Consider the following 14,179-nt stretch of genomic DNA (forward strand, 5'->3'; position numbering starts at 1 on the left):
TGTCTATCAGTGGCAGTTCCAACAGAGAGGCAGGACCACTAAGAACATATCAGATAAGGGATGGGCTATAAGAGTTAGATCTTACACAGCTGTGGAAGAAATAAGGTCCAGAAAGGAGAGTTGAAGGATAAGAGAAGAGTAACTGATCAGCCTCCAGAAGAATTCCCAGCATTAAATCTCAGAGAGTTTCACAGAAATGCAAATTTGGTCCTAATGATCTGGTAGAGAAGATCTGTAAACTGAATGGTTTTGTGTCGTTGTTTTTTCTATTAAATTCTCTGTCAGCAACATACTTCCTTAACTGTTGCATTGGTGTTTTGCTCCTGATAATATAATATTTGCTAACTTTTATGATTTGGCCTGACGTTTCTTACAGTGAGGATGCAAATGATAACCTTGATGCTAAAATCCAAAAATTATTAGTGTTTCATAAAATACTACCAGTTTCTCCACTTTAACATCTCTGAGGTGCGTTACATTTAAGTCTAACATCCTCCATGATTTGTGTTTACCTTGCTTTCATCCGTGAAATTTCTTATGAATCTAAGAAAACTATGAAGGTTTTATTTGTTTCTTTTCCAAGATTACAGGAGATTGATGCCCTGTATTATGGGTTTAAGAGTTAACCTGTGGATTGATAGGTTTCTGAGAGATTGTCTGGAGATTAATATAGTCAGCATTGTTTGCACTCCTAGGATCATCATGGAGGAAAGTGCTCAACATTAACTGGAATTTTTTTTTTCAAAACCGGATCTTCATGAGGAGTAAATTTTCTAAGGTGTATATGAAAGAGATGTTATGGGCAAGGAGAGTTTAGCTATGTTTATGGGTAGATTTAAAAGTTTTTCAAACAAGAGAACACAGAAAACCAAAAAAGGGGAAAAAATCAACTAAATTTTATTGCCACTCTATAAAATAAAGTTGTGCAGTGTTGGGGTAGAAAGACTGTAGAGGTGAAATGTCCTCCTCCTAGCCCCATAAGCACTGAATTTTCTTTATTTGACAGAACAGGGCAGGGTAGAATTAGACATATTTTAACCATCTGTGGTAAGAAGAACTATTTTCCTTTAAAGCATATTGCACAAAGAAGTGATGCTCTGGAATAAGCAATCTTAGTTTCTGATGCTACAATATTTCCTAAAAATCTGCTCACAGATTTGAGAAGGTTGCCTTAATCCCACAGCACATATGCCCAGGTCAAGCCGTGTAATAGACAGTTTATAGGAAACTCATCTGTTTGTCATTTTCAGTTTACCTTTCTTGAATATGAGTTAAAAGAGAAAATGGACCGTAAGTCCATGTTTATGTTCAGCACTGAGTTTAAACTAGAAGAAAAAGAGGATCACATATGAATGATGTCTCTGACTAGTCAAGAGATGCTTTTGAATATTTGTAATCAAGCCTATGGCTATAGAATATGAAAGTGTCAGAGAAAACATATTAATTTCAAAGAAAAATAGAGAGCACTGATTAAAGTTAGCAATATTTAATATACCAAAGGGCTTATTAAGACTGAAAAATATATCTTTAAATATATTGTATCCTCTAGGTATATGCCATATGTTAAAAAACAAAATTCAACTGAGTAAATTTTAAACATCTTACTGGCTTTATTCAATAATTCATGAATTGGACAGCATCCCGTCTAGCAGACAGAAGGGAGCTCCAAGGAGCTATACAAAATGAAAGACTTATAGGTAGAAGGGAACAGAACAAAGTTATACCACCAAAAAAAGTGTATTGGTTGTGGCAAGGTCACTTTCCTTTAGGGGACGGCAGGGGTCTGTCAAGCAGATTACCTCAGTAGTGTTGACCAGGTGATTCCTGATTGACTGGTTTAAGATTCCATTTCTGGGAGAGGTCAAAACTGTAATTAAGTCTTGGTTTGGTGACATGGGGCTTAACATAAGTGACTCCATTTTGGGCCTGTTGTCTTGTTTTTAACACATGCAAGTACAACCTGCCAGAAACTGGCATCAAAGGAAAGTACATGTTGCCAAAATGGATGACTCATGTCATAATATGACGCCACGTTAACCTGTAGTATATGCAATTACCTTTCAGTTATAACAAATTATTGCCAGCCACTTGTGGGTACCCTATTCATAAAGATGTCTCTATAATAACCACTCTATGTCGCAGATGCATAAAGGACAGTCTTCCTGCCAATTCCCATTTTCTCTTTACTATAGTGTCCTTGTCAACCATCATCTCAGCCAACATCTCCTGCAGTCTCACTTTTATCCCAATCCCTTGCCTGCCCTGATTTTATGATTGCTTAGATCTTTCAATAGCTGCATTAGATCTAAGTGGAAACTCATCGTCTAGTGTCAATGGTCAGAGTATTACTAGACATCGTTCCTATTCCCAGATTGCCAGTGATAATTTAACTACAACTTAATCTACATGAAAATGATTATTAACTGAAAAATATATTCCATTAATCCCAAACTTAATGTACCTTCTCATCCCTCCTTTCCTTTGATTAGATTCCAAAAATGCCAATTGTCACCCTAAAAGCCACTGACAGGATGGGAAATATGATGAAGTGGAGGTATAAATAAAAAGACAAAACATTTTTAACTGATTGTGGTTAAACTGTCTTATTTTGCAGATTTTTTAGGATCACATAATCATATTAATTAAGGCCCCTTAGAAGAGGCTTTGTGTAAGTGAGGGGCCTTAAATCTTTTATTCCATTAGCTTCCCAGAAAATCTGACTCCAGCCGTAACCCCAGAACCTAGAGGGTATGGCACACAGTGGGTCCATAAAAATTAGCTGTTAAATGCATGGATTAATATATTAAAATGCAGAAAAAAGATGTAAGATTGAGTATCAGAATAACTGCTACTAGCGTCCCATTCCTCTAAGGGCAAGGGCTCCCCCCTGGTCATCTGTCTTGCCCTTACCACCTTCTGATGAACTTCAGGGGAGTTTTTCCTTCTTTTAATATGAATATGCCTGAATGCAGGGCCAGACTCAAAATCTAGGCCTTGTTATCCTGGAGATATCTGAGCCTCATGGTCACTGTCATGACTATTACCTCATCTTAACCATCTCCTGCATCCGTCACAATTCAACTAATAATAGGCAAAATTCCTTTTATTATCATGCTGAGCAACTTGGCCCCTAGAGACAAGTCCTTCATTCCAAAACAGGATGATAGTTTACTTTTGCATGGCCAAAAGACCCAATTAAAGTTGTTTCTTTTAGTCATCACACACATAAAGGTGCAGTCACTTCCTTTATTTTCCTTGCTGTTGCCTCTCCCTTCCTCTAGCAAAGGGATAGACTTCACCTGGTAGGAGTAGGAAAACAAGCTTACAAATTTCAGATATAGTTGATACTAGTTTCAAAGTACCCTACTAGTCAACAATAAAAGATGCAATGAGATGGGTGCCCAAAGGGAACTGCAAATATAGCGGAGTTCAGAGAAGAGATAATTCACTTACACTTGTTGGAATTCGATATTTGGTAATTGGAACTATGTACAAATGTAGGGCTTCATAAACGAGTGGAAAGAAAGACTGAAGCCACATACCCAAGGTCTGAACATCAGTCTAAAATAATTGGACTGTGTAGGGGGAGGGAAATAATTTTCCTTCTACCCTTCTAGGTATTTGGCTGAGACTCCCCTGCAATAAAAGACAGATTAACAGGAGAAAAACAAACAGAAATTTACAGCATACATACCTCTTATATACATGGGAGATAGCCAGGAAAACTGAGTAGCTCCCTGACATGACCCATGCCGTCACCTTAAATACCATGTTCAGCTAAAAACAAAGAAGATTTCGGGGCATTGGTGCTAGTTATGGGAGGTTTTCAGGCAAAGCACAGTAAACAAGGGTATGGCTGTTATGCAGATTTAAATGTCTGCCTTCTCCATTGGTAAGAGTTTCTAGAGATTTAGAGTCAAACCCCTCTTCCTGGTACAGCAAGGGAGACATCATTACAAATGGAGATTTCCCTTATAAGTGTAAATGTCTCTTACAAAAGGATAGCTTCGGGGGCCAGCCCAATGGCATAGCAGTTCAGTTTACGAGGTCCATGTTGGCGGTCCAGGGTTAGCTGGTTAGGATTCTGGGCGTGAACCTACACACTGTTTATCAAGCCATGGGATCCCAGGTGCAGACCTATGCACTGCTTATCAAACCATGCTGTGGCAGGCATCCCACGTAAAGTGGAGAAAGATGGGCACAGATGTTAGCTCTTCCTCAAGAAAAAAAAAAAGGATAACTTCTACTTGGTTTTCAGAGTTTCTCCTGTTTCTTAAAAATAATTAACCTGAAATAGTCTTTGTGCGAAAGAAGCATATTTTTGATGGTAAATTCTGCCCCCCTTCAACTATTTGGTGGGCAATAAGTGGCCCCATGAAGTTTCTGAGCAGAGAACTCAACATAATTGTAACCATCGGCTCACTAAGACCAGTTTGAACTGACAAGAGATTTTCACATATTGAGGTTTGTGGGGTAACTACTGGGGTTCAAAACTGATTTATCTTGAACTAAAGAAGCCTGATTTATGGCCTATCAAACATACACTGTACATCTGCTATAAACGTTAATGTGAAGAATGTACTCTATTAAGATAAGAATGCATACTTGCACATCTACGCCAGTATCAGTAATACCCTATCAGTTATGCTCAAGTTAGTCCCTTTCCCAACATCAGGGTCATGTTGACCTGTTAGTTTGCAACTGAATACCTCTTTGAAACTTGATGAATATGTATCCTGGGTGTGTTTAATGTATATTCTTTCTTCTAAAAAGGTATAAGACTGTACTGAAAACCATGCTTCTCCGCAATGATTTCTTCCTTTGTGGAACTGCCTTCCCAGATTATAATCCTCACCCTGGCTCAAGTAAAACTCACCTCTCTTTCTTATCCATAGAATGGTTATTGATTATTTTACCTCTACAGAACTGACCCCACCTTATCAACAAAGTGATTAAGAGTTGTTTTTCAGAAGCAGTAAGCAAAACATTTGCAAGTCACATAGCCAGAGGGGCAGGGGAGAAAATCATGACCTGAAATGACACTGAAACCAAAGATCCTCCCCACTACACAGAACCAAAGGACCAGCACATGACTGGAATGTAAAAGTCAGACTCTTATCAGGAGCGAGGGGTCCATTGTATAGGGAGATCTGGTGTTACAGCCACTTTCACATCTTACCATAAATGTTTAAAGCCCTCTAATCAAAACCTGCCCTGCCAGCATTTCCGAGGACCAGCCTGTTCTCTCTAACCTTGCCCCAAACCCTGAATCAGGGAGACCGATATGAGAGCTTTTGCTTTCTGTCTCCTTGCAAGTCGACCTTGCAATAAAGCTTTTATCTTTTCTCCAAAGCTGATGCTGTAATAATTGGCTTTTTATACACATCGGGAAGAAGAACCCCATCTTTGTGCAGTAACATAATCAAATCTGTGAACCAGGAAGATCAGTCCAGAGTGAGAGATACTAGCGAGAGGGAGAAGGAATAGGACTAGTTGAGAGACAGCTGTCCAAGTCCAAATGAGAGCAAATCAAGAGCAATAGCATAGGGGAATACGGGAAAAGTCTGGATACAGTAGGCTTTAGGTTGACTTTCACCAGAAAGGGATCAATGAAGTAGGTATTTGATTGAACAAGTAAGCACTGTTACCAGAGTGAAACAGATCACGTTTATGTGAACTTTCACTGGAGTGTAGGTACTCTATCAAAATTAAGCTATACTTATATTTTTACCTATGTAATAGTAATTTTGAGAGTCTCTTTGGCTTATTTTTGCACTTTAACTAGAGTGCAGTTCATAGTTACAAGGACTATAACTAATAGACATCAAGATATATTGCAGTAGTTAAACTTGTTTCAGTCTGCCAACATAAATAAAAAAAGTAGCCAATTTTTTTTCAAATGAACATATATTACATCATCATATATAAATTTGAAAAAAATATGCAACTTTGAAAAAGAGTCATAAAGATTAGTGATTTCATTCAGTGACAGTTGAAGGTCACAGAATGCCTAATTAAAATTATAATAAAGTTTTTCTACTCAAAATCTTGATAGTTAGCTGTGGGAACTTAGAATTTTCCTGGGAAAAATTAGTTCTTTTCTTTTTCAGAGAATAGAAAGCAAAAGCCAGTAAACATTCAGGCCTCTTGCCAAAGGAAAATTATCTGTGCCTAGAATGGCCAAATTCCCAGCACTTCCATGACATAGTCACATCTTATTTCAAGAGCCCCTGGTAGTTGCTAGAAAATTGTTGGACCATTGGGCATGTCATTAAGACCACCTTCTCCTTTAAAAACAATTGTACATCAAAGTCTTGGCAGTGATTCCTGTACCCTGAAATTTCTCATGACATCCAAATCCTGAGAATAGTTATTCAGACTATAGGAGAAAATAGACTAATATCTGTTAAGTTGTTGCTAATGCATGCTAGAGAGTGTGCTTTGAGATTCACATTCTCACTTAATATTGGGGACAATCTATTGAGTTCTATGTTACTATCTTGACTCTATAAATGAGGAAGTTGAGTCACAGAAGTTGTGAAATTTGTCAAAAATTACAAAGCTGCTAAATGAAGAAAAGATTTGGATTTGTGTTAGTTGCATTGTATAGCATTAATACTTCTACTATAAGAACACAGTTTGCAAATTAACATTTATTGAACACATCCCAATTGGATTTTAGAGTTAAACATTGCAATAGAAAAAGAGATTTTTGCCTTTGTCTACTCTTTAGTCAGCTAAAAGATAGATGAATTACCAAAGCACTGTTCAGAGTAATATCTCCATTGAAGTGTATTTACCATATGATGTTCTTAAAATCTATTGGATTAACTGTGCCCCCAAGAGTATATCCTGATTTCTAACAATTCTCATTGTTTTCACCAATAATGCAATAGTCTAAGCCACTATCTACAGCCTATAACACTAGAAATCTCTCCTGAAATGGCCTTTCAGTTTCTACTCTTGATCCTCTACATTCAATTTCCCAAAAGCAGTAAGAGCAAGGTTTTAAAAATGTAAATCAAATCATATTTTACCCGGCTCTGAATCCTCCAGAAGTGTCCTGCCAAACTTTGTTTTCACTCCTGGCTCCCTCCCTGGCCTCATTCCATACCCTGTTCTTTACTGTATTACAGCCACGCTGGTCCTGGTGACATTCAAATCAGGCAAAGTTCACTCTTGCCTCAGACCATTTTTCTCTTAAATCTGGAATGCTTTCCCCTTGATTTACACTCATTTTTCATATGGGTCTCTCCATAAAGCCCCTCCTTGATTATTCTTTTGAAAAAAGCACACCTGAGTCTCTTGTCTCTGCTTGATTTATCTTCTCAGCTGTTGTTACTGTTTGAAATTGCATTATATACTTTTTTAATGTCTGACTCCTCAACAGAATGTGAGCTCTATAAATATATGTCTGTTTGTTTACTAGTGGATCCTCAGTGTCTACAACAGTGTCAGGCACATAGCAAGCTCTTACTAAATATTTATTGCATAAATAAATGAGTGGATGAATGAAAGAAGAAAGGAATCCTGTCACCACCTTTCTCATTTGATTTCACCAGCGTTCTGAACCTTATAGAGGACATTGTAGGAATCCTTCTATCCATTTGCCATTGTGCAACAGCCATGTGCTTCAATTCCAGAGGTCTTCACAAATCTAGGACTTTCTTTCTTTATTTTTGATGGCTGGGAAAAGAGAACCACTCTCTTCCTACTGTCCGTGAGGAAGCCATAGGAGGCTGGGAGGCTGCTGGCAGTGACAGGAGAGAAGGCAGCCTGAGAGAACCACAGAGAAACAGCAAAAACCTGAGAACTCTGAACCTCACCATGACTAGTGAACTCACCCCACCTCTGCCCTTTTAGTTATATTTATAAACTTCCAGTACTAAAGCCACTGGGATTTTTATTACTTGAAATTAAAGGCAGTTTAGCTAACACGTGTTTGCATCATATGTCTGGTTCTTTAGCATATGTAGCTCTTTATCATAACTCCCTTTACTGTCACCTGTACTTATTAGATTTTTAAGAATATGATGATTAACCTGTATTTTCATCAGAGTTATAATTTTTTAAAGTGCTTAAGGACTCATTGAGAGATTAGATCATTGGTTGGGTTTTTACCAAAGTTTTTACACTTTTGTTTTTTCTATTTTGTTGCATTTATTTTTAGTTTGTTTCAAGGAATTCCAGTTCTAAAACATTTTGCTGTCTTTGAAGTGTGATTGTCATCACACACTAACTTGATCTCTTGGTTTTGTGAGAAATAAGATTGCTATTTCCAAAATAAACATAAATCCATCTGCCTTTTTAACAATAAAGAGCCTAAGCTACAGTAGCAAGCAAAACTTGGACACTGTATAAAAATAAGAGGGAAGTGAAACACATAGGTTTGATGAATTTCTTTTTTCTTAAGAAACCATATGCAAAAAAACACAAAGTATCATAACAAGAGATATTTGTGGTAAGTAAATGCCAAATCAGCATCCTCCTTGGCTTGAATTCTTTCTGCAGTTCAAACAAATTATAGGGTTTAATTTTAGGGAAAGAAAGATTTATTCTCATGGAAAAACGATTTAAGTTAAAGCAACATGAAACATAAAATAGTCAGGGAAATAATATGTGTGGAGGAAAAATGCAAAGAAAAAAATTAAAGTTCTGTTTAGGACTATGTAGTACAAGAGTTGGTGATGGCATTAAATTTGTACTCATATACTTGACAAATAAAACTGTGTAGTAAAGATGCAGACATTTTTATCCTTTTGAATTTGTTGGGGCCTAGGGAAGTCCACCCTCAAATATGCCATTGGTTATTTTGAATTTAAGCTCATTGAGAAGAGTGAATGCAAAAAAAAAAAAAAAAAAAAAAAAAAAAGAAGGCATTTCACTTTCCTCTCTCTGTTCCCCCTGAAAGCAGGAAATAAATCTTCCATGTGAAAGGTGCTCTCCCTACATCCTTATCACCAAAGTTAGGGGATTCAGGGCTGAGAAGCCTGCATAAATAAGCTTTGTTATTTTTACATTTTACTACCTCAAGCCTAAACTCTGCTCAAATTCCTCACTAATTACATCCCCCCAATCTTAAATTTCTTTGTCCTGTCAATTACTGACAAATTTATTGTGTCTTCATGTAAAAGATATAAAAGCATCCTGCTTTGCCCATCTCAGAGAGCATCATTTTTTTATGATCTCCCATGTGTACATATTAAATTCTTTTTTCTCCTGTTAATTTGGTATGGTGTCAATTTTATTTGTAGTCCAGCCATAAGAACTCAAGAAGGGTAGAGGGAGGAACATCCACCTCTGACAAATTCTTCCCTAAGCAAAGGTCATGGACTGGCCCAGGGAATAATTATATTTTGATCCTAGAATCTACCTTCCATGAAAGCTAGATGCTGCTTTGATAATTTATATTAATGTTAACCAGTCTGAACTTTTGAAAACAATTATAGTGAAATGACATTTTGGTGTGTGATTTCCTCCTACTAATCATTAGTTGTAATATTGATGATAGCCTGGTTTAATGAATTTGGCTTTTCTCACACAGTGTCCTATGTTACACTGAGTTTCCCAAAATGCTACTAACTGCTCAACCAAAAAAAAAGAGTGGATCTCTTTTCAAATACATATATTAGAGAAATATTGAATTGATGTTAATCCAATTCTTTCTTGAAAACATGTCAGAGATTTTAACATTCTAATGGATATTTTACATATTGTCAAAGTGCTTATTTTCAAATTTATGAGAACACTTTTAACATCTAAATAAATGACTGTTCTAAGGAACACAGTTTGAATTTGCTTATACAGTCATGCATCGCTAAACAACAGGGATACTTTCTAAGAAATGTATCATTAGGCAATTTCATTATTGTGTGAACATGACAGGTGTACTGAAGGGGAACAAAATTTGCCACCCCAAAATGTGTCTCTTTAACATGAGGCTTGCTTTTAAGAAACAAAAGACTCAGAAAGTTTTTCTTGTTACCTACCCCTTAACACCTAAAAGAGTTTAGATTAAAAAAAAACCTGTCTTGGGGCCAGCCCAGGGACGTAGTGGTTGGGCTTGTGCACTCCACTTTGGCGGTCCAGGGTTTGCAGGTTCAGATCCCAGGCGCTGACCTATGCACCACTCATCAAGACATGGTGTGGCAGCGTCCCACTTACAAAAGATAAAGGAATGTTGCCACAGATGTTAGCTCAGCGACAATCTTCCTCAAGCAAAAAAGAGGAAGATTGGTAACAGAGGTTAGCTCATAGTTAATCTTCCTCGCCAAAAACAAACAAACAAACAAACAAAACTGTCTCAGGAAGCAAGCTTTCACTATAGCATAACATGAACTAGGTGGTAGATAAGAAAGAACCTAGAAAAGGCTATTTGTTGGGTATCTCTCTGTGTTCTTCTGTTTCTGCATGTCAAATAAACACTTGTTTTCCAAACGTTTGCTCCTTTTCACTTACCTGTTAATTGTCTTCCTTCCATTTGAAATCTCTGACTTTCTCCACCCCCAACATCATCTTTTGTCTTTAGCTGAGAATAGCTTTTAAGGAGAGGGCTTTGACTCTCCATCCCCAGCATTTTCTTTTGTCTTCAGCTGAGGATGGCATTTAAGGTGAGTGCCATTTTGGTGAGTTACTTGATTTTCCTGAGTTTCTCCTATGTATACATATTATTAAGTTTTGTAATTTTTTCTCCTGTTAATCTGTCTCATGTCAATTTAATTCTTAGACCAGCCAGAAGAACCTAGAAGGGTAGGGGTAAATTTCTTCCTCCCCTACAGTTCTTACACAAACTTAGATGGTAGAGCCTCCTACACACACCTAGGCTATATGGTACTAATCTTATAGGACCACAGCCATATATGTGGTTCATCATTGATCAAAACATCCTTATGTGGCACATGACTGTATATGTATTTTGATATATCAGGGGATGGATGAACCATTCTAGAGCATTTTCATCATTTTTTTTTTTACCAATTCACCCTGTAAACTTGAGGACACTGCTTTTTCTTTCTCTCTTTCTCCCTTTCCCTCTCCCTCTCTTTCTCTGTTGCTTTCTTCCCTTCCTTGCCTCCTTCACTCCCCTAAATAACATTTGAAATCCATTCTCACACCAACATTCTGTGATTGTAGATTTAATATGTTTATTGCAATTTGAGAAGTCTCATTTGTCCCTGTAAATATGTGGGGCCTTCTTAGTAGAAGCTCTTTGAAATACTCTTTCCACTAATATTGAATCTCAGAACCTTTATACAATTCAGAGCAGCATCAACCAATATTTGTTTGGGGAGGGTTCGGAGGAAACAAAAATTTATGAGGCAGAACATAAACTAAGTTGACTGAAGACAAAGATGACTTTTGAAACTAGTCTCAGACCTGGCATACCTGACCATAACTAGTGTGTTTATTCCTTAACTGACCAACACTCTGGATGATTTTAGTCATCTAAGACTTTTGATTATATTAAGAAATCTCCCTAACATGCATCACAGTGGATTTTAAAGTAATTTAGAAATATTAAGGCATCTAGTCAGGACCAATAAAAATAAAGACTTGGAATAGAAACAACAAGTGACACTGATTGGAGTTGTACACTAGCAAAGTGCTATTGAATTCTATATTTTTTGCTCATCTAAAGAACTGTGCTAGAGGTTTCTGAAGGGCCTTTCAACCAAAATAGCTAAAAGAGAAGTGATGAGTATTTATGTATTCCTTGCTGAAAAACATTAAGACAAAATAGTAACCGTTTGAAAAGGTAGAAATAGTCAATCAATAAGAGGTTTTGTCTATGTGACGAAAGTTTTTGAATTGTTTTAATCCCTTTGAGGTGAATGAAGCACCTGATTCCTGTGGTACTATGGGGCTATAGGCAAATATTACTCAGTAAGTCTTTCAACCATTCATTGATACTTTCATTTATTTGTAACCCTGGGATTACCTGGTAATAGATGAGAAAGTGCACAAGTTTGGTGTGCACAGAAAGGATTTGGCCTTACTCATAGCATCTTGGAGTCTGAAGAATAGACAAAACTTTTATTTTCCATCCACTTAATGTTATCTGTCCACTGGTATTTGCTAACCCTTCTTGGTTACCCCAAATACCCTCTTCCTTCATTCTTTTACCTACATTTATTTTCCCACCCACTTCACACCTGGATACTTTGCCTTATCTTATAATCGTTCCTCTAATTATTGCTGACATTGCTGTGAGTGGAACATCTACAAGAAAAACATAAATCTCTCTTCTCAATATTGATTACCTCTCATACATAGCATAATTCTGATGTGTGCGAATGCTAAAAGACCTTTTTCCTATGAGGCCAGACAAATGGGAAGAAGAAGCACAGACCCCTATTTGGGCAAGAGCCTTCTAACATACACTTTTACCATCCTCCTTAATAATTTAACTCAACTGAATGATATATCTGTCTTAGCCTTTTCCTTTCAGCTTCTGTGGCCATGCAACTAAGTTCTGGTGAATGAAATGGGAATTAAATTGCTAAAGGGACTTAGGACTTGCTCTTTGGAAGGGAGGGAGGACAGATGCGTTACTCTTCTCTTTATTGTTAGGTGTGATACTGATGTTATGGCTGGAGCTGCAGTGGTCATCTTGGACAAGTAGGGAAGTTTGAGGATGAAAACCATCAACAGTTGTACAGAAAGATAAAAGTATTTAAGGTTCCTGATGATTGTATGAAACATTAGATAAGCCCACAATTGCCTACCTTTTGGCTTGTTTTACACAAGAGAAAGAACTCTTGACTATTTAAAGGTGGTCTTTTTGCTAGAAGCCAAGCATAATGGTTATCTGATGCAAATATTCTACCACATGTTTACTTAGAGCTCACTCTCCCCCCGAACTGTACTAAGCTAGTTGAAAAAAATGTTTTTCAACTATTTTGATGGTGACCCACGGTAAGAATTTAATTTATATCATAATCCAATATTCACATATACACTTTGTCATATATGTAATGAAAAAATCTTTTAATAAACAATATTTTATCCTTGTTATGTTCAATATATGTTCAATAATTCTGTTCAGTATATGTGATACTTGAGAACAGAGTTGGGTTAATCATACCAAGAAGATAAAGGGAATATAGAGGGAAAAATAATGTTAATGCTGATTTAAGCAAAGAAATGTGTGCTGCATGTAGAAAGAATGGGAAAGAAGCTAACAATATAATAATTACTTTATGCTTGGCAGGGTGTTACGTTATTTGCATAGGTTGAGATCATTTGATTTTTATAAAAATACTGTGACTTAAAATTATCTAAATTTTATTTAGTGGACAATTGTAATTCTTCAAGATGAAAGAACTTGCCCTAAATCCTGTAGTTAATCGGTGTTAGAGCCAAGATTCAAACTCAGGTTTGTTTGCCGATCATATTACTTTCAACTATTCAGTTTCTCCAGAAATAAATATGTGAGTTTTCTTACTCTGATTTTTTTTTTTTTTTTTACTGTAAACAGTGCTTATTAACTTATTTCATTTTCACTCAAATGATGCTTTTGGAATTTTGAGGACTAAAGAAAAAGAGTAATGAAATCAAGGAAAAATATTTTGCTCACGTCTGCTCAAAAGTACCTCCCAAATAAAGTCACTGATGGTCCAATTCAAAAACAACCATTGTTCAATGGATTCATTTTGTGTCTTAGAATCATGTTCTCTCTTCCATATTTCTGAGCATTGCTGTGGGATTTCATTCATCAGAACTTCCTTTTTTATTTTTGAGGAAGATTAACCCTGAGCTAACTACTGCCAATCCTCCTCTTTTGGCTGAGGAAAACTGGCCAGAGCTAACATCCATGCCCATCTTCCTCTACTTTACATGTGGGATGCCTACCACAGCATGGCTTTTGCCAAGCGGTGCCATGTCTGCACCCTTGATCCGAACCTGGGAACCCTCATCTTCCGCAAAACGCAACGTGCGAACTAAACTGCTGCACCACTAGGCCAACCCCTTGTCAGAACTTCTTGATTTTCTCTCTCTCTTGTTCTTCACATGACTGATCCTTCTTGACATTGTGAGTATTAAGTACCAAGTCAAATTGTTGCTGAATTGGTCATTGGAGTCATAAAGACATTACTATAAATCCTGGTTCTAAATAAAGCTGTTACCTTGTGTAAATTATTTAACTTCAATTTCCTCACCTGTAAGATGGTGATATAAA

General features: G+C 36.9%; 1 protein-coding gene across 3 annotated transcripts in view; it reads left to right on the forward strand.

Annotated features, from left to right (window-relative positions):
- The window catches only part of LOC138925061 (uncharacterized), a 47,664-nt gene that overhangs the window by 22,069 nt on the left and 11,416 nt on the right, over positions 1-14,179 (forward strand). The gene's annotated exons all lie outside the window — the stretch shown is intronic.

Source organism: Equus caballus, chromosome 7 (genome assembly GCF_041296265.1).
Source record: "Equus caballus isolate H_3958 breed thoroughbred chromosome 7, TB-T2T, whole genome shotgun sequence".
Lineage (NCBI taxonomy): Eukaryota > Metazoa > Chordata > Mammalia > Perissodactyla > Equidae > Equus > Equus caballus.